This window comes from Nomascus leucogenys, chromosome 15, assembly GCF_006542625.1.
Source record: "Nomascus leucogenys isolate Asia chromosome 15, Asia_NLE_v1, whole genome shotgun sequence".
Taxonomy (NCBI): domain Eukaryota; kingdom Metazoa; phylum Chordata; class Mammalia; order Primates; family Hylobatidae; genus Nomascus; species Nomascus leucogenys.
In genome coordinates, this window is record NC_044395.1 from 5909340 (window position 1) to 5935522 (window position 26183).

At 35.9% G+C, this 26183-nt stretch overlaps 1 protein-coding gene across 6 annotated transcripts in view; it reads left to right on the forward strand.

Annotated features, from left to right (window-relative positions):
* Positions 1 to 26183, forward strand: part of ARHGAP32 (Rho GTPase activating protein 32) — a 307294-nt gene that overhangs the window by 241288 nt on the left and 39823 nt on the right. The window contains exon 1 of one of the 6 annotated variants that reach the window (XM_030794522.1): positions 5328 to 5795. The exons of the other annotated variants lie outside the window; for them this stretch is intronic. The gene's annotated coding sequence lies outside the window, so the exon portion shown is untranslated. Of the gene's footprint in view, positions 1 to 5327; positions 5796 to 26183 lie in introns of those variants that run through there. 6 annotated transcript variants of the gene reach the window in all.

The window sequence follows — 26183 nt, forward strand, 5'->3', positions numbered from 1 at the left end:
ACAAAAATTTAATTCCTTTTGCTTTTACTACAATAGGAGTAAATAAAATGTGTTTGCATTTTTATAAGGCCTATATAAACAGAACAGAAATTAGGGCAAAAGATGGGCTAAACCTACTTAATTTGCTAATTTTGTTTTCAGTCATCATCCCTTCCTAATGCCACTTTAATTTAAAAAAATCTTTTAATTTTTCATTACTATGCATAAAACATATCCCCAAACTCTCTTATATTGTAGCATTTCCAGTTGTTCTTTTCCATTTTCTTAGTATAGTATTTCTCCCTGTGTACTTGACTGGAATCTCCTTGTGTTTTCTGAACATGTCATGTGGCTTCATAGCTTTCACTTTGCTCCTGCTGTTCCTACACCCTGAAATGCCTTCCCCATTTTAGCCAGTTGAAATCCTCCTTGTATTTCAAGACTCAGGCCAGAATCCACTTCTTCCATGAAAACTTCCCCGACCTACCTCTCCCTAATCCCATGTCCTCTCCACCACTAGTCCACTAGTGCAAATTTAATAGCAGTTATTTCACATATTCACTAAATTGTACTTCTTCATAAGTGACAAACATGTCATTCATTTTCATCTCCTCCCCAGGCTGTGTGTGTAATGGTTACACAACGAAAGCCTGTTGAATTAATCCATCCTAGTATTTACTATCAAATTAAAGTTTTAGAGTACAGCTTTCATCATGTAACTCTTATCTTCAGAATATTTGGGCGAATTCCTCCCCCTATGCCAGAATTAGATACAAAATTTTCAGTGTAGAATTTAAGGTGTTTCACAAATAGTGGAACTAACTTATCTTTGCAGCCATTTTTTCCCCCATTTCTTACCTATATTCAGCTTCACTAACCTGTTTCCTTACTCTCTTCCCAAGGTACTCAGGGCTTCCCCCTTCCCTCGCCTGTAACTGACTTACCATTTTTTTGTGTGAAGGTTCCCTAGGCCACTCTTTGACAAACTTGAATTTGCATTCAGCTCACCTGAGTTCACATTCATTTCTCTCAAAAAAATTTTAAGTTTGATACTTCACTTTCTATGTGTCTTTTTTCCCCACCTGCATGGTTTTGTTTGTTGGCAGATGTTGTATTTTATAGTAATTTGCATCTTTTATATGGATGCTACAAAACAGTTCTTGATTGATAATTATAAGCATGAACAGTTTTCATTATAGTTACCAAAAGTGTTTCCTAAACCCATATGCCCTTTAGTCAGTGCTGGGAGTAGCCCCCTAATCAGTCTTTTTCTTGCCCTGAGTAAAGAGGCTTTTCCACTTTTTGGCCATTTCCAATACTCATTCATTAATTGATCAAGAATTTATTGAGTGCATACTAAGTGCTATGGCTAAAACAGTGAACACACCAGACAGAAATTCCACCATTTTGGTGTTTGTATTCACGTTTGACTAGAAGGAGAGAGGTAAAGAAATAAATAAACAATATAGTATGATAGATAAGGGCTATGAAGAGAAATAAAGCTGAGAAAGGGATGCCAAGACTAGGAAATGCTGAGAAGTGGCTTGTATGGGGTTATGATTTTCAAGGGAGAGTAGGGTGGTCCAGGAATGGCTCATTAGAAGCCTACTTTTGAACAAAGACCTGAAGGAAATGAGGAGGGGAGATCTGCATGTAATCTGGAGGAAGAGCTTTCCAAAGACGGAACAGCAGGTGTAATGATACTGAGTTGAATGTGTGTCAGACTTGGTAAAGGGTCAGGAGGAAGGCCAGGTTGGCTAGAGCAGTGGGTGAAGACATGAGATGAGGTCAAGAGGGGAGAGGGATCAGATCTTCCTTGGGGCCTGGGTGTCACCGTAGGGGTTTTGGCTTTTATTCAGAATTAGTTGGGTAGGCAGTGGAAGACTTTGAGCAGTTTTTGTTTGGTTCGATTTATCTTGTTAAAAGGATCACTTTGCTTGCTGTGTTAAGAGGAAAGGCAGAGATAGGTAGAAGAAGAGGGGCTGGCAGTAGCTGTTGAAATGAGCCAGGTGAGAGACGGTGGTGACTTAGACCAGTATGGTAGCTGTGTAAGTGATGAGAAGTGATCTGCTTCTGGATATATTTTGGCCATGGAGCTGGCAGAATTTGCAGACATACTGTGAAGGGATTGAATCATCCAGGCAATTTTTTTTTTTTTTTTGAGATGGAGTCTCGCTCTGTCGCCCAGGCTGGAGTGCAGTGGCGTGATCTCGGCTCACTGCAAGCTCTGCCTCCCGGGTTCAAGAGATTCTCTTGCCTCAGCCTCGCGAGTAGCTGGGACTACAGGCACCCGCCACCATGCCTGGCTAATTTTTTGTATTTTTAGTAGAGACGGGGTTTCACTGTGTTAGCCAGGATGGTCTCGATCTCCTGACTTCGTGATCCGCCCTCCTCTGCCTCCCAAAGTGCCGGGATTACAGGCGTGAGCCACTGTGCCCTTCCTTTTTTGTTTTTTGGTTTTTTTTTGAGACGGAGTCTCGCTCTGTTGCCCAGGCTGGAGCGCAATGGCACGACTTGGCTCAGTGCAACCCCCGCCTCCCGGGTTCAAGCAATTCTCCTGCCTGAGCCTCCCGAGTAGCTGAGATTACAGGCATGTGCCACCATGCCCTGCTAATTTTTTATTTTTAGTAGAGACAGGGTTTCACCATATTGGCCAGGCTGGTCTCAAACTCCTGACCTCGTGATCCACCTGCCTCGGCCTCCCAAAGTGCTGGGATTACAAATGTGAGCCACTGTGCCCAGCCCCACTCAGGTAATTTTTATGATAGAATGATTAGAATGAAACCAATCCTTTTCCAGTGAATTCTCTTGTTGCCTCTCCCACCCATGCAAAGATACATCCTAGTCCAAAATAGGGAGATAGTCACCAAACATTTTGTTAAATATGAGAGAAAAACACGTGACCTCTCCTACACAGTCACTAGATGGCACAGCATCTTTTCAGTCACTTACATTTTTTGACTTTTTATTTTGAAATAATTGATCTCAAAGGAAGTTGCAAAAATAGTACAGAGAGATCCCCTGGATTCGTCACTCAATTTCTCCCAGTTGGAACATAACTATATAGTAGTACATTATCAAAACCAGGAAGCAACATGGTCACAATACAGTTAACTAGATACAGACCTTACTCCAAATTCACCAGCTTTGGCAGCACTCATTTTCTTATCATGTATTTTCATGTGGCATTAGAGTACAGCTTTTTGGGTTTCAGATGAGAATTATTGTCATTAATTAATCTCCCACACACAGGCCAATGATTGTGGAATATAGTTATTCCTATCAATGTTTATATGTTAAGTAATATATATTACTTAAATAACATGTTATATATAATATGATAGAATAATATATATTAACATATATATTACATAACATAAACGTGGATGTTTATAAGTTAAGTAATATATGGGGCTTACAGATTGTTCTAAGTATTCCCAAATGGCTTTTCTACAGTAAAAATATGTACTTTCTTTTTTCTCACTCTCTTCCCTCATCCCTCCTTCTCTTCTTTCTCTCTTTTCTTCCTCTCTCTCTTTTGTCTTTCCCTTGCCCTCCCTTGCTGTCTTTAGTACTAAGGAAGAGGTTGGGAGGGAGGGATGTTATTCATTTAAAATTAAAGAAAAGAAGAGTGGCTTTGCCTTCTCCAATAGGAGTAAATTTTAAGAGCCTTGTTTCCTGTTCAGCTAAATTCATAAATCCACAGATGTTCCATTGGTAAAGATCAACATGTTTTGTTCCTACCACATATTGGAATTCTCTGTGGTCTTTCTTATTTTAAAATCACATAAATTTATTGTTTTTTTTATTGTGGACTACCATTTATCAACAATTCTATGTTCAGAGCTATGTTCAAAGAGAAAAGAAAGAATAAATTCCGTCAACAGCGGAAGATTTTGGAATGGTGCATGATGAATCCGCCCTGGATATCTCCTCTCTTGCCAGTTACTGTTATGGGACCTTGGCAACTTGCTGAATCTCCCTGCCTTGGTCTCCTCATCTGTAAGATGAGATAATAATACAACTGCCTTCATTAGGTTAGGATAAATAATGTTTTTAAATACCTAGAATTGTGTCTGGCACATAGTAAGTGCTATAACATTATTTTGTAAATTAAAAAATACCTGAGGGTAGAATTTACATTAATATTAGCAAGAAATTTACATTAATATTAGCAAAAAAAAGTAAATATTTTCCGATTCATTTGTTTCTTGATTAAATAAATTCAACAAATTAAATTAAATTCATTTGTTTCTTCAGTAAATAAATAATTGGGTTAACGCAGTTCAGTATTATTACTTATTTATTCTTCAATTATATTCAATTATTATTATTTATTTATTCTTCAATAAATAATTGCGTTAACGTCGTTCAGTATTATTACTTAGTTCAGTATTATTATATTACTTAGTTCAGTATTACGCAGTTCAGTATTATTAATTAGTAGAAGTATTGAATCTCAGTATTTATATTGTATTTATGCAAATAACAAGAATCTTTAAAGCTTTAAAAAGTCACGAATTGAGATTGAATGTCAGTTTGATAATAGTTGCCAAAGATTTTCACTTTTGCTAATGAATGTCTGTGGTAGAGGAAAAGAAGTGCCTTGGGACTCCATGGGTGAAGGAGAGTTACATATTTAACGTCTTTGTAGTGTAGGAAGGAGAAGGTTATACTTGGGAAAACTCGTTTAATTCTGGATTTCCCATTCCGAAGAAACCTTTTTTATTTTTTTCCCTAATAATTGCATAAGAGATTGTCTTAGAATTTTTCACTCAGAGACTGTGTAAGTTGATACGTAAAAAAATGTGTTAGTGGAATAACAATCTTAGCTCAGTATCAGCAAAGATATTAAAAGATTTGTGGCTGGGCGCGGTGGCTCACGCTTGTAATCCCAGCACTTTGGGAGGCTGAGGCGGGTGGATCACAAGGTCAGGAGATCGAGACCACGGTGAAACCCCGTCTCTACTAAAAATACAAAAAATTAGCCGGGCGTGGTGGCGGACGCCTGTAGTCCCAGCTACCTGGAGAGGCTGAGGCAGGAGAATGGCGTGAACCCGGGAGGCGGAGCTTGCAGTGAGCCGAGATTGCGCCACTGCACTCCAGCCTGGGCGACAGACTGAGACTCCGTCTCAAAAAAAAAAAAAAAAAAAAAAAAAGATTTGTTTTCTCAGCCTATCCTGTTGTTTTAGTGATTCAGCCTTTACTGGCAGTACTTCCTACTTGATCAATTACTTTTCTTATTTTAAAGGAGCCTAAAGTGCTATCATTTTTATTGGATACACTGTCTCCCACCTACTTATCAAACAACTGAAAAGCAATTAACTTTTAAAAAGAGAAAAGACATAATTTAATATCAATTTCATACGGGTGTTTTCTGAGCAGGAAGTGCTCACCTGTGTGGGGTTGATGGGTGGAGCTCTTCTGGTGAAGCCTGTTCTGCAAGTGTGAGTTTAGGCTGGGGCGTTTCTGTGGTGTTGCAAAGCAGTATGTGCTGAGAGAGGAGGATTAAGCTCCTGGAGGCAAAGCTCTCCCACACACTTGCTGGCTTGCTGGGCTCCACCGACTGGACTGAAAATAGAGCCAAGAAAAGTGCTGCTGCAGGGGGTCCTGAAAACAGCTGGAACCTGGCAGTGATGTGGGACCTAACTTGAAGTTAACCTGTGGTGGTGAGGTCGGAACCAGTGTGATTATGATTTATTTTTTACGCTCTTGTATGGAATGCAGAGCTGTTGTATCCTGATGAATCTACTGCTAAATATAGTCATTTGGAATAATTTGAAGTATTGATCTTAAAACTTGTACCACAACAAGAGGTAAGGAGATCTCAATCAGTCATTTAAATATTTGACTCAAACAACATTCAGAATTTTTCACTGAAACTATTTTTAGATTATATTTGGACACATGTTACCTTGGTTGCTCTTAGGTGAATGGTTAATTATTTAATTATCTAGAAATTCAGCAGTTGAACATTGGTATTTGTCATGTTTGTCAAAAAGTTTGTACTTTTTGAAGTAGGTTTTGCTGATTGTACAACACAGATGTTATTTTCCCAGTCGGTTTCAAGAAATATCTTTTTTTATCCTATTTCCACTCAGCTTATTTCTTGTTTCCTATACATTAGGTTAATATAATAAAAGTTTTTATGATTAAAAGAACCTGCTTTATTTCTTAAGCAGCCAGCTGATATCATATTTTTAATTTTTTTACTGGTGGGTTAATAATATTTCAGTTATTGATTAATGGAAATGGGCAGTGCTAGTACACTTAAAATAATTTGGTAAACTGTATAAAGAAGCTCCTCAAGTTTGCACAAAGAAGTAACCTTTCTGGCCTTTTCCCTTCAAGTATGGTGCTTCCCCCCCCATTGGTATTGGCATTGGTAAGGATAACCATCTCCATCCATAAAATATTTTGTATTAAATCTCAGAGATTTTACCACTAAGGTGGTATTCCATATGTGTATGGTGTTTCTTTAGACCTCGGTAATAAATGCCTTTCATTAAAATAACATGGAGACCAGAATTTTCTCTGAATCACAAATCAGCCCTTAATAGGGCTGATTAGTATGTTCAACTTCTTAACAGAGGTTGAACATTTTTCTTTCCAGGATTGTTGCACTAGTGCTTAAATGATAGCAATATTTTAATTTTCAAAACCATAAATGGGGGAATTTCAGAATTTAGAGCTCATTTTCATAGTCAGCTTTTTAAAAAAGTATCTACTGCTCATATAATAATGGTTTGAACTGTGATTTCTTTTTTTAAAAAAGAATGCTATATGGCATTTAGTGGAAGATGGAAATCTAAGATGTCTTAGGTTAAGTTTATATTTAAGAAAATTATAGGAGGAAGGACTAGAAAGTTATGCCATATTCTCAGTCCTGAATCCAGGATAGATAGCCAGATTCCATGTTCTGGAAAGCTGAGTCAGTTTTCTGGTTAGCCCTGTACCGCAGGGATTCTCAAAGTTTTCAGATCAAATGTAACAAGAAATTGTAGTAGCAATAATAGCTCCTATTTAATGACACAGAATTTAATGTTTGGCAGATACATTTCATGTAAGCATCATAGTAACCTTAGTGTGGGCTGTCGTTAGGGTCATTTCCATTGTGAGTGAAAGAATTGAGACTTAAATAGGTAATTTGCTCAAGATCTTGCAATTGGAAAGTGATTAGGGACTGAATTATAACTCTTTGGTCTGATTCCAAAGCCTGTTTCTTTAACAAGAACTCATTGTCAGTTCCATACTCACCAAATGTAGAACCTTTCCCCTCTACTTCCTGCAAAACAAAACAAAACCCACAAAATCAAAAACCACCTCTGATAGTATCAAAGTTCCACACCAAACTTCATAGCTTAATAAAGTGCAGAGGACTATGTGACATTAAAGTACATGTGATTACAATTTAATCTGACAAAAATTTATCTCAAAAGAGAGTTTTTACACCATTAAAATTAAGGTTCTAAGTTTTCCAATTTCTAGAACTAATGTATATTTTGGTAGTCCTTTTACCTTTGATGTACCTGAATTCCTAAGAATATGTGTGTGTTATATTTAATTTTTGTAAGAATACACAAGCATGTCCTCCTGAAATAGTACTAGCTTTTAAGCTTCTTATCAAGTAGTACTAGTTCATCCTGGAAAAATAAGAGCCCAGACAATTTAAAATTTCTTAGCAGGTTTAAAAGTCTATATTCTGTATATAATATCCCATTCCAATGTTAAAATACTTTTAAGTGTCAGGAATTTATATCTACTTCATGTTTTTTCCTCCTGCTTCTGGTAAAATGCAAATCTTCCTTTTCTGTTTTTAGAAATGAAATTAGTCATAGTCTCTTATATAATAACCGAGGTGGTAAAGTCAGCAAGTTAAAAATACCTCTTACTTTGATTTTGTACCAAGTCAAGAAACAGAACCAATCGTATTTATTATTTTAAATTTGTAATTTAAATTTTGAAATAAAAATTAGTATCACTTTTAGCAGGAAAAAGGTATAACTTATTTACATCAACCTAAAATAACATAATCTAAATTTGAGCCTTCTTTGATATTTATAACTGAAATCTGTAGCTTCTAGAAAAGTCAGTGTATAATGTAGATAATAATAGTCTTATCTTAACCATATGACCATTTTCCAAAGGGAACTATGATTTTTAAAGGTCTAGCATGAGCAGGTTCTGTGTTGTGACAGTTTGTGTACTCCTCTAGGAAGGGCAGCAGCACAGTGGTGTTGCTTTGGTTTCATCTTTAACCCTGGAGAAGAGATACAGTTTTATTCACATATCCCAGTATTTTAGTTAACCATTGGTATGCCATTCAACATGAGTTGTGCTGGATATTCTGAAGAAGCAGTTTGTGGCCCATTTTCTGCTCTCTTTCTCTCAGTGAATTGTTGTTACCTCTTCTGTGTCTAAAAGATTCTTTTCTAAAATCTACTACAGATTTATTTTCTAGATCCCTTAATGTTACTCATTTGCATTCCAGTCAGTAATGCCTTTTGAAATGGCTACTGTTCTTTCATAATCAGATGGAACCCCGTTTGAATTACATAACTGTTAGTAGCTTTCCCATTTTTCAGTCAAGAGCCATTACTAGTGGTGCTATTTTAAATGTAGCCTTGCATGTATATGAATTTCTGAGATACTTGGTTTTTTTCCTTTGAGATTGGAATGTTCAGATAGCAAACTGTCATTTAATTCCTGATCCAGTCCCAGATAGCTTTTTGGAGACAGCCCTTGCAGCTCTTATATACATCAGTTAAAGAACTGTGTTTTTTCATCTTTCCTCCAAAGTTGTTGGTGATATCTTGATCAAAAGTGATTCTGTACTTTCTTACTCTACAATAGTTTTGTAGTACATTAAAATTCAAGACTCAATTTATCTAAAAAAAAGTTTTGACATATACTTGGGATAGGAGTGGGGAATGACGCCCAAGGCTGAAAAACTGTTATATTCCTGATTTTAAAAAGTGGTTCCTAGAGAGACAGTGAGAATTTTCTTTGTGAGCATCAACCTGATTATAAGTTTTCAGAAGTTTAGAACCTACAGATGATATTTATCTTATTTTTCTTTTACTACAGTAAACTCTTGAAACCTATGTCAAAAAATAATTTTTATAAAGTATGTGGCATTTTCTAATACAAAGAATATTATAAGTGACCATTGTATCATTGACCAAGGACTTGCAAGCAAATAGAGAGGTAAACAACAGTATACCATATGGCGTGACCAGCAACTGTGAATGTCCTTAACAATTAAAGGTAGTACAAGCATCAAGTCCAAGAAACAGTTATAACCATGTTATGTAAATCAGTTATGTAAGGACTCCTTATTACAACTAAGCATTCATGGAACTAAATAATTAAAATTGATTTAAAAAGTGTTAAACCTAATATGCTTAATAACCTTTAACAGTGATTTTTTTATCTTAAATTTTATACCAGCCTTTTTCCAAGATGATTTAGAGGACCTAGTTTTTTTTTGACAAAGTTCTCCAATGACGTTTTAAATGATGTCTTTTTTTCTCCTGATAAATTTCCCTAAACTAAAGGTATGTTTCATAGATTTTAGAGCTTTGTATGCTATTGACACTTCATACATTCTCAGAGTGCTTTATGATTTCTCAGGTATTTTCATTAAAATCTAGAATTGTATTGCCTGGTTAAACTCATTTTTCACATTATTAATCTGAGGTCTAAACTGCTTAATTTCCTTTTCTAAAATCTTGTAGTGAGTTATTGGCAGAATCGGGATTAAAACCGTATCTCCACATTCTTAGTCTGGTACTTTTTCACTAGCACATGCCTTAGCCAATAATGGCATGATTGGATGGATGACCTTCATTAGACTATATGTCTTATTACTGGAAAACAGTAAAAGCTTTCAATGACCAGGTCATTGGTTCAAGGATGTATTATTTAAATCTGCAAATAGGATGGCTATGTTTTTACCACATACGCAACTGTGTATTTAGATATTATAGGATATTACCAAATAAACTAAAGAACATGCATTGAAATATGAATAATAAACTATCTTGATAATTAGAACTAGATATATAGAAGGGAGGAAAGGAATAAAGTTTCGTTATTCTGATAACTTATTACATTTATTACACAGAATGTGATGGGAGATAATTAGAATTTATTTAATATACCTGTTCTTTTGATATCAACTTTTAAGGAGGTAATTCTGATGATTAGAGACTTGTTTATATTTTGAATGTGAATTATTTTGAGTGTGATGTTAATACAAACAGATTAAATTAGTTAATACATGTAAAGCCCTGGCACACAGTAAAATAGTAAGCACTCAATAATCATTATGTATAAAATAATTATTGTTATGATATTACTGTAGTGTCGAGATTTTCCTTCAATTTTTGTTGACTGTCTGGGTTAGGATTTATCTTTTCCTTCATACTGCCTTTGTAGGACTGGGAGCAGGTCAGTGGGTGGTGCCAGAGAGAGGGGCAGATCTATCACAAAATAGACCAGAAGATTTACAGAGATAGGAATAGTCAGTGACAGAATTTCTTCAGCATGTCCTTATTCCATCAAACAAAACTTGGCTGGGTTTACTTTGCAAGAAACCCCTTTACTCTGATTTGAATGGTATTTTTTGTAAAACTGGAAAAACACATTGTCAGAGATTCATGTGTATTTTTAGTTACTGGCGTAAATAACTTCTTTTGTATCATTAGTCATAATTATATGAAAGTCTTATTTATGTTAAAGTCTTTTTATGTTATAAAAAGGAAAAGTTTCAAAAGGTTATATTTTTCTATAGAATACTTGTAATATTTCTGTATTATTGGAAAAAGTATTTGTTCAATTCCTTTAATATTTACATTGCATATTGAAATCTTACCCAACTACCTACGAATTTTTATTTAAAAGATTTGTAGAGTTCTTAACTCTAGTGAATCACAGATTAATTTGAGTCCAGCTTTTTGTAAATAAAAGCTTTGTTGGTTAAGCTTACACTAATTTAACTGATATACTCCAGGCTATAGACTAAGTAAGGTTCATATCACATATTTCTCAACATGAATGCGAACTAAACTTTTTCAGAAACTTTCTCAGTTGCCTAAAGATCCTTTTGGGTCATATAACAATGCTTGCTAAAGATAAGTTTATTTTTACAACTCTTGGCAATATTCCTTTTAATAAATTTGAAAATACTAAGTACACAGTTCACTTCAGCTATTTACTTAAGACTCTAAATATAAATCGATGTCATTTTTCTTTGCTGCTATTTAAGGTATTTGCTGATGCCTATTGTAGTTTTTCCATTCTTTGTCTGTGCTTTCACCCAACACAGTTCTTCTGTGTTTGTCTTCCTTTACAAGAAGTTCACATCTAATATGTTTACAGTATTCTTACATTTATTACAGTTGCTAAGACGGAACTTTGCCCTGGCTTAAGGCTGTTTTTTTAAATTGCCACTTGCCTTTTCAAGTCTATTGCACTCATTTATATCACTTCAAAGGGTACAAGGGAAGTAGGAATATACAAGTATTTCAAAATATAAAAGCGTAAAAGCAAGCCTTCTGCACTTTCTGCACATGTATCCCAGAACTTAAAGTATAGTAATAAATAAATAAATAAAAATAATAAAAAAGTCAGAAGCAAGAAAAAGTAGTTACAAATTTAGTGTACCTCATTCAAAACTTAAACAAGACAAACTAAAATATCAGCTTAATAGATGGAGAGAAATCATTTGATAAAGGTCAACACTTGTTCCTTTTATATATCTTAGCAATTAGGAATAGGTAATTTCTGTATATTTAAGGTTTCTATCCAAAAAACCCAAGTGAATTTTATTCTTAATGGTGAAACATAAGAAATCATCTATTTAAAGTCAGGAACAAGAGAAGCATTTAATGGAGGTCCAGTGAAGTTAGACAAAAAGAATTAAAAGGATTGGAAGGGAAGAATCAAATGTGTATTATTTGCAGATTTATAAATCCAGATGATTCTACAGTCAAATTTTAAGAAATAATAACAGAGTTCAGCAAGGTTGCTGAATAAAGGATAAATAATACAAAAACAACAATAGCACATTTATTAAGTTTTTCTGTCTAGCACTAAGTGCTTTATAATTTTAACTCATTTAATTCTCACGACAATGCTGTTCCGTAGTTATTATTTTAAACTTTTATTTTTTTTTGAGACCAGGTCTTGCTCTTGTCACCTAGGCTAGAGTGCAATGGCATGATCTCAGCTCACTGCAGCCTCTGCCTCCAGGTTCAAATGATTCTCCTGCCTCCCGAGTAGCTGCGATTACAGGCACCCGCCACCACACCTGGCTAATTTTTGTATTTTTGGTAGAGACAGGGTTTTGCCATGTTGGCCAGGCTGGTCTCAAACTCCTGACCTCGTGATCCGCCTGCCTTGGCCTCCCAAAGTGCTGGGATTACAGGCATGAGCCACCATGCCTGGCCTAAACTTTTTCATAGATGAGGAAAATGAAGTACTGAGAATTTAAATATTTGTCCATAATCATACTGTTTGGAGCTGCAGAGGCAAGATTGGAACCCCAGAGGTCTGACTCGTTAGTCTACCCTTTACAACCATGCTAATTGCATTTCTGTACACCAATAATAAATGATTAGAAAATGTAATTTAGAAAACACCATTTTATAACATCAAGAAAGTCATAAAGTTCCTAAGACTATCTATAACAAAAGTTCGTAAGACTTTTATGAAAGGAAATTAGAAAAATTTATTGAAGGACATAAGCGAATTGTAAATAAGTGGAGAGATCTATTATGTTCATGGAAAAGAAAGCTAATATCATAAAGAAGTCTGTCCTCCTCCAAAATAATCTATAATTCAATGCAGCTTCAATGAGATTCCAAAAAGTTTTTTTCTCCTTCTAATTTGACAAGCTGATTCTAAAATTTATGTGAAATGGGAAACGGCTAAAAATAAGGCAGTTTTAGAAGATAATAGTAAATGAAGGGACTCATCTTTCCAGTTATTAAGACTTACAAATTAAGAAAGTGAGGTATTGATAGAAAGAGAGAACTCAGAAACAGATGTCTTACATGCTATATGCATTTTTCACATAAGATAGAATCGGTCTTACAATTCAATGGTAAAAGGGTTATTCAATTAAAGATGACAGAATAGTTGGTTATACATGTGGAAAAAAGTATATATCTCTCCCTAAAAAACATGAAAAAGCAAGTTTTTAGAAGAAATAGGGCAATATGTTTATGACTTATAAGGAAAATCTCTTAAAGTACAGAATGATTTCTGTACCTAAAGACATTTTAAAATTTGTACAATAAAAGATAAACCATAGACTTGGAGTCCTAGTCTTTATAATATGTAAAGGATTCATTTCTATATTATGTGAAGAATTCTTATCCATCAGTAAGAAAAAGACAACAAAATAGAAAAATGGGCAAGGATATGAACAGTTATTTCATTGAAGAAGAAAACTGAATGGCCATATGAAAACAATGCCTATTCCGATTAGCAGTCACAGAAATGCATATTAAAGTGAAATATAATTTCAGAAATTTGACAGAGCTAAGTAGAACAAAGATATGAAGAATGAGAACTGAAAAATACATCTAATTAGAGTGCATATTGATAAATCATTTTAGATAGTATTTTAGCAAAGTTGAAATATGGTTGAAAAGTAGCATATTCTACAACCCAACAATTTTCCTCCTAAACGTGAGTGCCAGAGAAGTCCTGTCACTTGTGCCCAGGGAGACACTTACCAGATTATACAGTGCAGCCAGGATTGTAAGAACAAACACTTGTAAACTCTGACAGCAGGAGAATGGAAATATAAGTTGTGGTATATACTTAAAAAGGAATATTGTAATGTAGTTTAAGTGATATACTGAGCCACAAGTGCCATGGATAAATCTCAGAATACATAGTTTTGCAGAAAGTTTGATATCAGATGATTCCATTTCTGAATTTGAAAAACATGCAAAATGTTAGTATTGTTTATGGCTACATACACATGTCGTTACAGTATGTCATTACATGGATGGAAATGATAAATGCTAAATTCAGGATACAGGTTCTCTCTGTAGGAGAATAGGATTGTGGAAACAGAGTGGCTTCAGCTCTATCTGTTATACTTAAGGGAATATAATCTGAGGAAATAATGTGGCACAATGTTAAGATTTGAAAAACCCGCATGATGAGGACATGGATATTTATCATATTGTTCTCTTAAATATCTCTGTATAATCAAAGTATTGAGAAATTTTTAAAAGTAAGTACATTGACATTGGGCTCTAATACTTTGTATCAGTACGTTAGCTCTTGATTTTCCAGGGCAGTCATACCCCAGGCCTGTGTCTTCTGGTTGTGTTTTCCAGTTAGTCTATCCTAAAACTGGTCTCTAGAGACTTACGTGAATACAAAGCTGATTCAGCATTAAGCCAGTAGGCTTTTAAATAGTAGTTAGGTTAAAACTAGGTGTAATACAATAGGAGTTTTGTTTCAGCACTTTTTTTCAATTCTTAACATTTGTTATATTTTCTTTTGAAGAGCAGAATTTTCAGAACATTTTTAGTTCATTAAATGGATTTGATAGTTGTCTAGAGAAAAATTCTTCGTATTCATTAGCGTGAATAGATGTATTGTCGTGCTTTAAATAAAAGCAATTTATGGAATTTTAAATTAATATTCAAATCTTTTAATATTTGTTTAACATAAAGTACTTTAAGGTATGCAACAGAGACTGAGAATGATAGAATTTGTGAGATTATAAGAGAACCTTAAACATTATGTAGTCCAGTTGCCTGTATTTGTATTCTCCTTGCTTAAATTTCTACCAAGTGGTTATCTAATCTGTTTGGGAACTTTGAATAAAAGACAGGATATTGTATACAATCTGTAAAAATCCACTGGACATGTTAAACATTACAGTCATACTTTATTATATCTTTGGTTTAATCAGAACAATCTGCACAGGTATTAATATATTCCCACCACTACATTCTAATTTTGTCTCCTTGATGTGAATTTATTACCTTTCCTAAAACTTGATGTATATAATCAAATAAACTTAATGCTGAGGCCATTATCTTGGGACAAACCATTTTCCTATACACCCTCAGAAATTAATCCAAGCCCAGATTTATCTTGTCAGTCTAGAAGATTTCTGGGAACCAATTCCTAGAACTTTAGAGAAAGTATTATGAGAAAGCAAGAATTCTTTGGGATTGCTGGGGAAGTATTACGCTGGTGTAATTAAACAGCACTGCCCTGCCTATCCATGCCAAAGTTCACTACGGCTTAATGAACTGCATGTTTTTTAGTATCTCTGTATAAACTGGTTATTGGTATCATAAAGATTTACCTTGGAGATACTAGGTTGTGTGTCATACTGCTAAGGCTTTTAACTACTGGAAAGACTGGCCTGGCAGGGTTTGTCTTTGGTTTAAAAAAAGATGGCAAATATAAAGTGTGTCATGTCTAAATAACATTGTGGCGCGTGTTGTATTTTAGCTCTCAAGTAGGAAATTTGAATACAAAGTAGTATGGTTTGCTTTTGTCTAAGTATTGTTTGCATTTTATTTTTTATATATTTTATCTGTGGAAATACCATTGGTATCATTTTAGTGTCTCTAATCCAGGATGTTTGGTGGACCTTAATCCTCACAGCCTTGCTTGCCGGTGTTCTTCTGTAGAAATGGGTTTGTAAGCACTTAATCATCTAACCCTACACCCTGCCTTCGTCAGTAGAAGTCTTCTGATAGAATTGACAGTATTAGATACTTGCCTCCTCAAAAGGTAGTAACTAGTAATATTCAACAGGAAGGCAACAGGTGGGGATCAGTGCTCGTGTCCCAAATAAGCTCTTTTTGGTTACTTCAATGTCTAAGAAATGGGAAAAAAGTTTAAAATGAAGAAAACTAATTTAAGAGATTTATATTTGGAAGTGTTATTAGATCCTCAAATTTGAGTATAATTAAATTGAATATTTTTATTTAAATCTCCAAGGCAGTGCAATTAATCTCTTGATAAATAATTATTTAATTATATATGCCAGAACTTCTTACTGTCTACCACAATGAGGAGGAGTCCAATTAAAACAGCATCACCAGCAACGCTGAAACTATGCAGAACATAGTTTAATCTTCCTTTGAAGGCTTTTGGAATCACTTAAGACTTTATGTCTAGTTGCTGTTGTGAATATCCATTATTTCAGTGTCTCAGATTGGGATATAGATTGGGAAGAAGAGACCCATATCCACCCCTCCCACTCACACACCCAGTTTAGAGGTAAAGTTCTAATCTACCTAGCAATGTTTTGTGGAAAGGTGACAATGCAAAATGGCCATTCAGAGTAGAAGCCAGAGCTGCACGTATATCAGCACAGTTTCCCAGAGCCCTGGAGTGCCAAATGGGGGCACAGAGTTGCCAGTGACAGCCTCCATTATCTTAATTTTATGCTCTGTTGTAACTCTTATTTAATTGGGCTTTGTGTCACTATTTAGGAAAAATAAACATGAACACTCTTTACCCTAACAGGAAAAGATAGCCACGTTTCCTTGTTCCTGATCTAAACTTGCCAAACCAAGAAGCAGAGTCAGTTACCTAATGTCCTGGGAAGTCCAGTTGTACACAGGCTGCTTTTGACTAGTGAGGTGTTATTGTGTAGGAGACTTTGGAGGATCATAACTATAAATATGTTTCCATTGACTTACCACTGAATTGTGAAGATGTTTGTTTATTGGTTAGTATATAATTCCAGTTATAAAATTGCTAATCGATGTGAAAGAAATGAATGTGTTCTTTTCTCTACTATTGAGAAGCCTAGTTCAATATGGCAGTCTACTGCTGCAGTTTGAAAAATGTTCTCCCTCCGTTTGTGTTGAAAATGGTCACTTTTTCCCTTTCTTTCTTTTGGATACTATTACTACTGACTCAGGATTTTTATTTATTTGATATTTTATGGTCAATTATAACCATTCTTTATGATGTGTGGATTGTCCCAGATGTGTCCACGAGAGTCTGACTCAGGGATCCCTTAGCTGTGGGCATCCCCTTGCTTTCTGTTACAAGCTTTCTATTCTCATCTTGTGCTTTGCCTGCTTCTGACTTACATTCTGGGTTTGTTTTGATAAGGAATTTTATTTAGCACCCAGGATCTGAGACCAGAGGTCTTCATTGCAACCAATATATCATTATTTCTAAGCCTTTTAAAGTGGATGGAGCTTCAGGAAAGTGTGTGAGTGTTTTAATCATGAGTTCATGTTGGTGTTTCCAAGTCAAAGTTGACATTACAGGTTTTTCTTCTTAACCTTTTAGATCTTATAATTGTATCTCATTTTCTCTCACGTGGAAAATCTTTGTTTTGTACCACAATATGTATAAAATTGTTTCCAAATTACATTACCAATATTATTACCAATAGTAAAGGAGTTGGATGAAGTTAAATATTACTTTGCAGGAGTTTTTTGGTCCTTAGAATATATCTCACTAAGCATGTGGTCATTTTTTAGATACTTTAAATTTAGTTTTGAACATGTAGAAAGAACATTAACATGATTCAGAAGTCAAGCTATATAAAAAAGATATACTCAGAGAAGTTTCACATCGTGTTCTTACCCTTTCCCCTTTCCCTACATGTTGTTTTTAACCCATTTTTATTAGTTTCTAGTTTATCATTCTAGTATTTCTTTTTGCAAAAATAAGCTCACGTATACATGCATATTTGTGTGGGTGAATTTGTGTGTGATGTGTGTATTCCTCATCCTTTCTTATGCTAAATATGCTGTTCTCTGCTTTGCTTTTTTGACTTAATGTATCCTGAAGATTACTCCCCATCAGTAAGTAGAGATCCTCCTTAAAAATAAAACAAAAAGCCAACCAACAATCCTCTGTGCGGATGTATCATAATTTATTCAACCAATTCCCTATTATGCTCTTTTGGGTTTCTAATAAACATACTTGGTTATTTTTAAAGTAACCCCGTGTTTTAAAATGTTTTGAAATGTTTAAAATTGTTTATTTGTGAACTCTCTATTCTGGTCTATGATCCCAGCTTTTACATACTCCTTGAGCCTCATTTCATACCACTGTCCCGTGGCTCCCTACCCCTCTCATGGCTTCCAGCTCAGATATGGCTTCCTCAGAGAAACTGTTCCTTACCTCTCTGTTTAATGCAGTTTCTTTCAAGTCACTAATACGTCATCCTGTTTATTTTTTTATTAACCACTATAAATAATCTCATATTACTTTGTTGCCTTCATTTAGGCAGTATCATTTAGTGGATAAGAGTTTGGACTCTATGCTAAATGCCCTGATTTGGAATCGTGGTTATGTGACAGTGGGCACATTAACTTAGCATTCTCTGCCTCAGTTTATTCATCTAAAAATCGGTATCGTATTAATATTTTCCTGATAGTGGGCTGTGAGAAATGAATGATTAATAAACACTTAGGTAGTTACTTGCACATACTAAGTGTAAAATAAATGCTGGCTATATCCGTATTACTATTTAATCATTCATTGTCTGCCATCAGTAAGCTCTGTGACAGCAAGGACCTTGTCTCTGCTGTTCCCCATCGTAATCTCATGACTTAGAGACTTATGGCAGGCACTTACACGTTGTTGCTAAATGATTAATAGTTAATATTCACTTTCCATTCCTTTGAAACATTCTTAGAAATATGTTACTTAAAGAATGCTTTCTTATATACATCATATGCAGTTACCAAATTTGACAATTATTTTCATCAAATTCAGCGTCAAAATATAAATGTATTTATATTTATATTTATAAATTTATATCTACCATTAACATGTATTTTGGAAGTTCTGGGCAAAATCTGAAACAGAAACCAGAAGCTTTTACTATCAGACAAAAGCTAGAATGGCCATATTTACTTTGATGCAGTTACATATCCATGAAATTCAAAAGAATCAACTCATATCCTTCTAAAATTATTGAGAGTTTAGTAAGTGATCAGATGTGAGCTATGCATTAAGAAATTGTTTTCCCAGAATAGAGAACTCAGGAATAAGATTGCACACCTACAACCATCTGATTTTCAACAAACCTGACAAAAACAAGCAACAGGGAAAGGATTCCCTGTTTAATAAATGGTGCTGGGAGAACTGGCTAGCCATATGCAGAAAATTAAAACTGGACCCCTTCCTTACACCTTATACAAAAATCAATTTGAGATTGATTAAAAACTTAAAGGTGAAACCCAAAACTATAAAAACCCTAGAAGAAAATCAGGGCAATACCATTCAGGACATAGGTATGGGCAAAAATTTCATGACGAAAACACCAAAAGCAATTGCAACAAAAGCAAAAATTGACCAATGGGATCTAATTAAACTAAAGAGATTCAGCACAGCAAAAGAAACTATCATCACACTGAAGAGACAGCCTACATAATGGAAGAAAATGTTTGCAGTCTATCCATATGACAAAGGTCTAATATCCAGAGTCTACAGGGAACTTAAGTTTACAAGAAAAAAACAACCCCATTAAAAAGTGGGCAAAGGACGTGAACAGACACTTCTCAAAAGAAGACATTCATCCCGCCAACAAACATCACTGATCATTAGAGAAACAGAAATCAAAACCACAATGAGATACCATCTCACGCCAGTCAGAATGGCAATTATTAAAAAGTCAAGAAACAACAGATGCTGGCAAGGTTGCAGAGAAAAGGGAACACTTTTACACTGTCGGTGGGAATGTAAATTAGTTCAACCATTGCAGAAGACAGTGTGGCAGTTCCTCAAAGATCTGGAAGCAGAAATACCATTTGACCCAGCAATCCCATTACTGGGTGTATACCCAAACGAATATAAGTCATTCTATTTTAAATATAAACGTACCCATACGTTCATTGCAGCACTGTTTACAATAGCCAAGACATGGAATCAACCCAAATGCTCATCAGTGATAGACTAGATTAAATAAAAGGGGGTACATATACATCATGGAGTACTATGCAGCCATAAAAGGAACAAGGTTATGTCCTTTGCAGGGACATGTTTGGGGCTAGAAGTCATGATCCTCAGCAAACAAAGGCAGGAACAGAAAACCAAACACTGCATGTTCTCACTTACAAGTGGCAGCTGAACAATGAGAACACATGGATGCATTGGGGGAACAACACACAGTGGAGCTTGTCGAGATGTTAGGAGGAGGGAGAGCATCAGGAAGAATAGTTAGTGGATGCTGGGCTTAATACCTAGGCAACTGGATGATCTGTGCAGCAAACCATCATGGCACATGTTTATGTAACAGACTTGCACATCCTGCACATACACTCCAGAACATAAAATAAAAGTTGAAGAAAAAAATTGTTTTCCAGCATACTAGTAATTACCAATTAAGGGCATAATTGAAGCAAGGTATTATTCTACTAAAGCAAAAAAAAAATTAAGTTACCTAGCAATATTCCTAATAAGAAATATGTGGAATGTGTCCTTTATGAGGAAAATTAGAAAAATCTTTTGAGAGATAATAACAGATTTAGAAAAATCATGACATACTCTTTCCATGTAGGAATATTGAATATTATAGAAATTAAAATTCTTCCAAATTATTATATAATGTTAAATTGTTGCAAACCAAACTTATTAGTTTTCTGGGGATCTTGTCAACATTATTTTAAAGTTCATATGGAAGATGTTTAAAAATGAACATAAATGGTTTGATGGCCACTTTATAACAAAGATTCATAATACACAATCTGCTAGCAACTAGAGGAGAATAATTACACCAGCCTGTAACTTTTAATATAGTAATATTATATGTGACAAACTTCTGAAGTTAACCAACTATACTATAAATGTCTCATTAGTAGAAAAGTGAGCATGTAATTTAATTTTACTGTGAGGAATCTGAGATACAACAGAGTTTCAGAGCATACATGTCAAGATAGCATCAGCATTATATTGAGATTGCAAGTAAGTTTTAACAGGTGGTGTAGAAAATAATAATTTTTTTTTTCATTTAATCTGTGTTACATTCTAGGATAACTGCTTTGTTGTACTTTGTCCAAGACTTTTACTGGTTTTAGCCTGGAAAGTTCCATGTCTCAGGAAACTTGTCAGTCATGGACTAACCAGGATGGTTGGTCACCTTGTGTAGTCTATAAAAAAGACACTAATGTCTGTAAATAATGTTTTCCATAAAATGAAAAGAAATGGATGGCAGATGTCTAATCTTGTGTAGAATAGCTCATCTAGTGTTCTATCTAGGCCATAAGTTCCTCTAGGCACACAAGGTTCCCTCAGGAGTCCTCATCTGTTCAGGAATGTTAAGGTTTGGATTCATTCACGACTGTATAGTAGGGGAGGGGCAAAGCAAGATGGCCAAATAAAAGGCTCCACTGATTGTTTCCCCTTCAGGAGCACCACATTTCACAACTATACACATAAAAAAACACCCTCAAAGAAACCAAAAATCAGGTGAGCACTCATTGTACCTGATTTTACCTTCCTATTGCTGAAAGAAACACTAGAGAGGAAGAACAGTCTTAAATTACCTCTGCCACTCCCTTCCCAGTCCTCTGGTAGTGGCCCTGTGGCACAGAGAGAGAATCTGTGCTCTCTCTTGAGGGAGAACTTAGGGATTTTGGGACTTTGCCTTGAACTCAGTGCTGCCCTGTCACAGTGGAAAGCAAAACCAGGTTGAACTTAGGTGATGCCCACCCATGGAGGGAGCATTTAGACGGCCCTAGACAGAGGGGAAATCTCCTATCCCAGCCGTCAGAACTTAGCTGCAACAAGCCTCACCACTGCAAGCTAAAGTGCTCTGGGGCCTTGAATAAATTTGAAAAGCAGTCTAGGCTGCAAGGACTGCAACTCCTAGGCAAGTCTTGGTGCTGAACTGGGCCCAGAGCCAATGGACTTGAGGGGCACATGACCTACTGAGACACCAGCCAGGGTGGCTAAGGGAGTGCTTGTGCCACCTCTCCCCTTACCCTAGGCAGGACAATTTGTGACTCCAAAACAGATCCCTTCTTTCTGCTTGGGAAGAGTAGAAGGAAAATTAAAGAGGACTTTGTCTTGCATCTTGGATACCAGCTCAGCCATGGTAGGAAAGGGCACTGGTGAGAGTTGTGAGGCCCCCATTCTAGCCTAGCTCCTGGACCACATTTCTAGATACACCTGGGGCCAGAAGGGAACCCACTGCCTTCAAGGGAAGGACTCAGTCTTAGCAGGCCCCATCACCTGCAGACTAAAAAGCCCTTGGACCCTGAATAACCAGCAGTGATACCTGCGTAGCATGCCATGGGCCATGGGTGAGACTCTGAGATATGCTGGCTTCAAGTGAAACCCAGCTCATTCCTATCTGTGGTGGCTATGGTGAAAGACTCCTTCTGCTTGGGAAAAGTAAAGGGGACTTCATCTTGCACCTTAGGTACCAGCTTGGCCATAGTGGGATAGGGCACCATGCAGACTCTGGGGACTCTGATTCTAGGCCTTGGCTCTTGGTCAGCATTTCTAGACCTGCCCTGGGCCAGAGGGGAGCCCATTGCCATGAAGGATGAGTTCCAGGCCTGGCAGCATTTGCCACAAGCTGACAAGAGCCTTTGGGCCTTAAGTGAACATCAGTGGTAACCTGGCAGTACTCCCTGTGGGCCTGTGGTAGTGGTGGCCATGGGGTGGGGATCCTCTGCCTGTGGAAAAGGGAGGGAAGAGTAGGAAAGACTGTGTCTCATGGTTTGAGTGCCAGCTTAGCTGCAATATAGTAGAACAACAGGTAGATTTCTGAAGTTTTTGACTGCAGTCCCTGGCTCCTGGACAACATCTCTGGACCCACCTAGGGCCTGGGGGAACTCACTGCCTTGAAAGGAATGACACAGCTTGGCTGGCTTTACCACCTGCCGATTATACAGTCCTAGGTCCTTGAACAAACACAGGCAGTAGCCAGGTGGCAGTTACAGTGGGCTTTGGGCAAGACCCAGTTTGGGTTTGACCCAGTGCAGTCCCAGTGGTGGTGGCCACAGGGGTGCTTGTTTCACCTCAGCTCCAGGTAGCTTATCACAGAGACAGAGAGAGACTTTGTTTATTTGGGAGAAAGTAAGAGAAGAAAACAAAAGTCTCTGCCTGGTAATCCAGAGAATGCTTCTGGATCTTATCGAAGACCACCAAGGGAGTACCTCTACAAATCTGCAAGAACTATAGCATTATTGAATTGGGGTGTCCACTAATGCAGATACAGCTTGCATTGTGATGCAGATCACAACACCCAACTTCTTTTGAATACCTGGAAAACTTTCCTAAGAAGGACAGGTACAAACAAGCTCAGACTGTGAAGACTACAATAAATACCTGACTCTTCAATGCTCAGACACTGACAAACATCCACAAGCATCAAGACCATCCAGGAAGACATGACCTCACCAAATGAAGTAAATAAGGCACCAGGGACCAACCCTAGAAGTGTGTGACCTTTCAGACAGAGAATTCAAAATAGCCGTTTTGAGGAAACTCAAAGAAATTCAAGATAACACAGAAAAGGAAGTCAGAATTCTATCAGATAAGTTTAAGAGATTGAAATAATTAAGAAGACTCTAGCAAAAGTTCTGGAGTTCAGAAATGCAAGTGAAATACTGAAAAATATATCAGAATCTATTAATAGCAGAATTGATCAAGCAGAAGAAAGATTAGTGAGCTTGAAGACAGGCTGAAAATACATAAAGGAGACAACAGAAAAACGAATTAAGCATGCCTATAAGATCTAGAAAATAGTCTCAATTGGGCATATCTAAGTTACTGGCCTTAAAGAGGAGGTAAAGAGATAGGGATAGAAAGTTTTTTCAAAGAGATAGTAACAGAGAATTCCCAAAATGAAAGATATTGCTATCCAAACACAAGAAGTTTACAAAACACTAAACAGATTTATCCCAGGAAAGACTACCTCAAGACATTTTAATAATCAAACTCCCAAAGGTCAAGGATAAAGAAAGGATACTAATAGCAGCAAGAAAAAAGAACATACAATAGAGCTCCAGTATATCTGGCAGCAGACTTTTCAGTGGAAACCTTACAGATTGAGAGAGAATGAGTGGCATGACATATTTAAAGTGCTAAAGGAAAAAAACTTTGCCCTAGAGTAGTATATCTGGTGAAAATATCCTTCAAACATGAAGAAGAAGTAAAGACTTTCCCAGACAAATAAAAGCTAAGGAATTTCAGCTTGTAGACCTGTCCTACAAGAAATGCTAAAGGGAATACTTCAGTCGGAAAGAAAACGGCATTAATGAACAACAAGAAATTATATGAATATACAAAACTCACTGGTAATAGTTAAGTACACAGACATAGAATATTATAACACTAACTGTGGTGTGTTAACTAATCTTAAGTAGAAGACTAAATGATGAACCAATAAAAAATAATAACTAGAACAGCTTTTCAAGATGTAGACAGTATAATAAGATATAAATAGAAACAACAAAAAGTTAAACGATGAAGTTAAAGCATGCAGTCTATTAGTTTTCTTTTTGCTTATCTGTGCAAACAGTGTTGTTACCAGCTTAAAAATGAGTCATAAGGTAGTATTTGCAAGCCTCATGATAAACTCAAATCCAAAAATATACAATGCATACAGAAAATGTAGAATGTAAGAAATTATATCATACCACCAGAGAAAATCACCTTTACTAAAAGGAAGACAGGAAGGAAGGAAAGAAGGAAAAGAAGACCACAAAACTACCAGTAAACAAATAACAAAATGGTTGGAGGAAGTCTGAACTTATCAATAATAACATCGAATGTAAATGGACTAAACTCTTCAATAAAAGACAGAGTGGCTGAATGGGTGAAAAAACAAGACCCAGTGGCCTGTTGCCTATAGGAAACACACTTCATCTATAAAGATACACAGAGACTGAAAAGAAAGGGATGGAAAAAGATATTCCGTGTCAATGGAAACCAAAAAAGAGCAGGAGTAGCTATACTTACATGAGACAAAATAGATTGCAAGACAAAAACTATAAGAAGAGACAAAGAACGTCACTATATGATAATAAAGGGGTCAATTTAGCCAAAAGATATAACAACTGTAACTATATATGCACCCAACACTGGAGCACCCAGAAATATCAAGCAAATATTGTTAGAGCTAAAGAGAGAGATAGATCCCAATATAATAATAGCTGGAGACTTCAGCATCCCACTTTCAGCATTGTACAGATCTTCCAGACAGAAAATCAACATAGGAACTCTGCACTGTAGACTAAATAGACCTAATAAATATTTACAGGACATTTCATCCAACAGCTACAGAATACATACTCTTCTCCTCAGCATGTGGATTATTCTCAAGGATCGACCATATGTTAGGTCACACAAATCTAAAAGTATTTAAAAAAAAAAAAAAACATTGAAATGATATCAAGCATTTCTGGCCACAACAGACTAAAATTAGAAATAAGTAACAAGGAATTTTGGAAACTATACAAACACATGGAAATTAAATAATATACTCCTGAAAGACGGTGAGTCAATGAAGAGATTAAGAAGGAAATTGAAAAAAATTTCTTGAAACAAATGATTATAGAAACAACATACCAAAATCTATGGGATACAATAAAAGCTGTACTAAGAGGGAAATTTATAGCTATAAGTACCTACATGAGAAACAAGAAAAACACCCTAGCAATGTATTTTAAAGAATTAGAAAAGCAAGAATAAACCAAACCCAAATTAGTAGAAGAAAAAGCAATAATAAAAGATCAGGGCAGATACAAGTGAAACTGAAAAGAAAACACCAAAGATCAACAAAAGAAAAAGTTGGTTTTTTGAAAAGTTAAACAAAATTGACAAACCTTTAGCCAGACTAAGGAAAAAAAAAGAAGACCCAAATAAAGAAAATCAGACATAAAAAAGGAGACATTGCAAATGACACTGCAGAAATTCAAGGGATCATTAGTGGCTATTATGAGCAACTATATGCCAGTAAATTGGAAAATCTAGAATAAGTGGATAAACTCCTAGACATGTTCAGCCTACCAAGATCAAACCATGAAGAAATCCAAAACCTGAACAGACCAGTAACAAATAATGAGATCAAAATTGTAATAAAAAGTCTCCCAGCAAAGAAAAGCCCAGGACTCAATGGCTTAACTGCTGAATTTTACCAAACATTTAATCAAAGAAGAACAAGTACCAATTCTACTCTAAATATTCAGAAAATAGAGGAGAGAATACTTCCAAACTGATTCTAC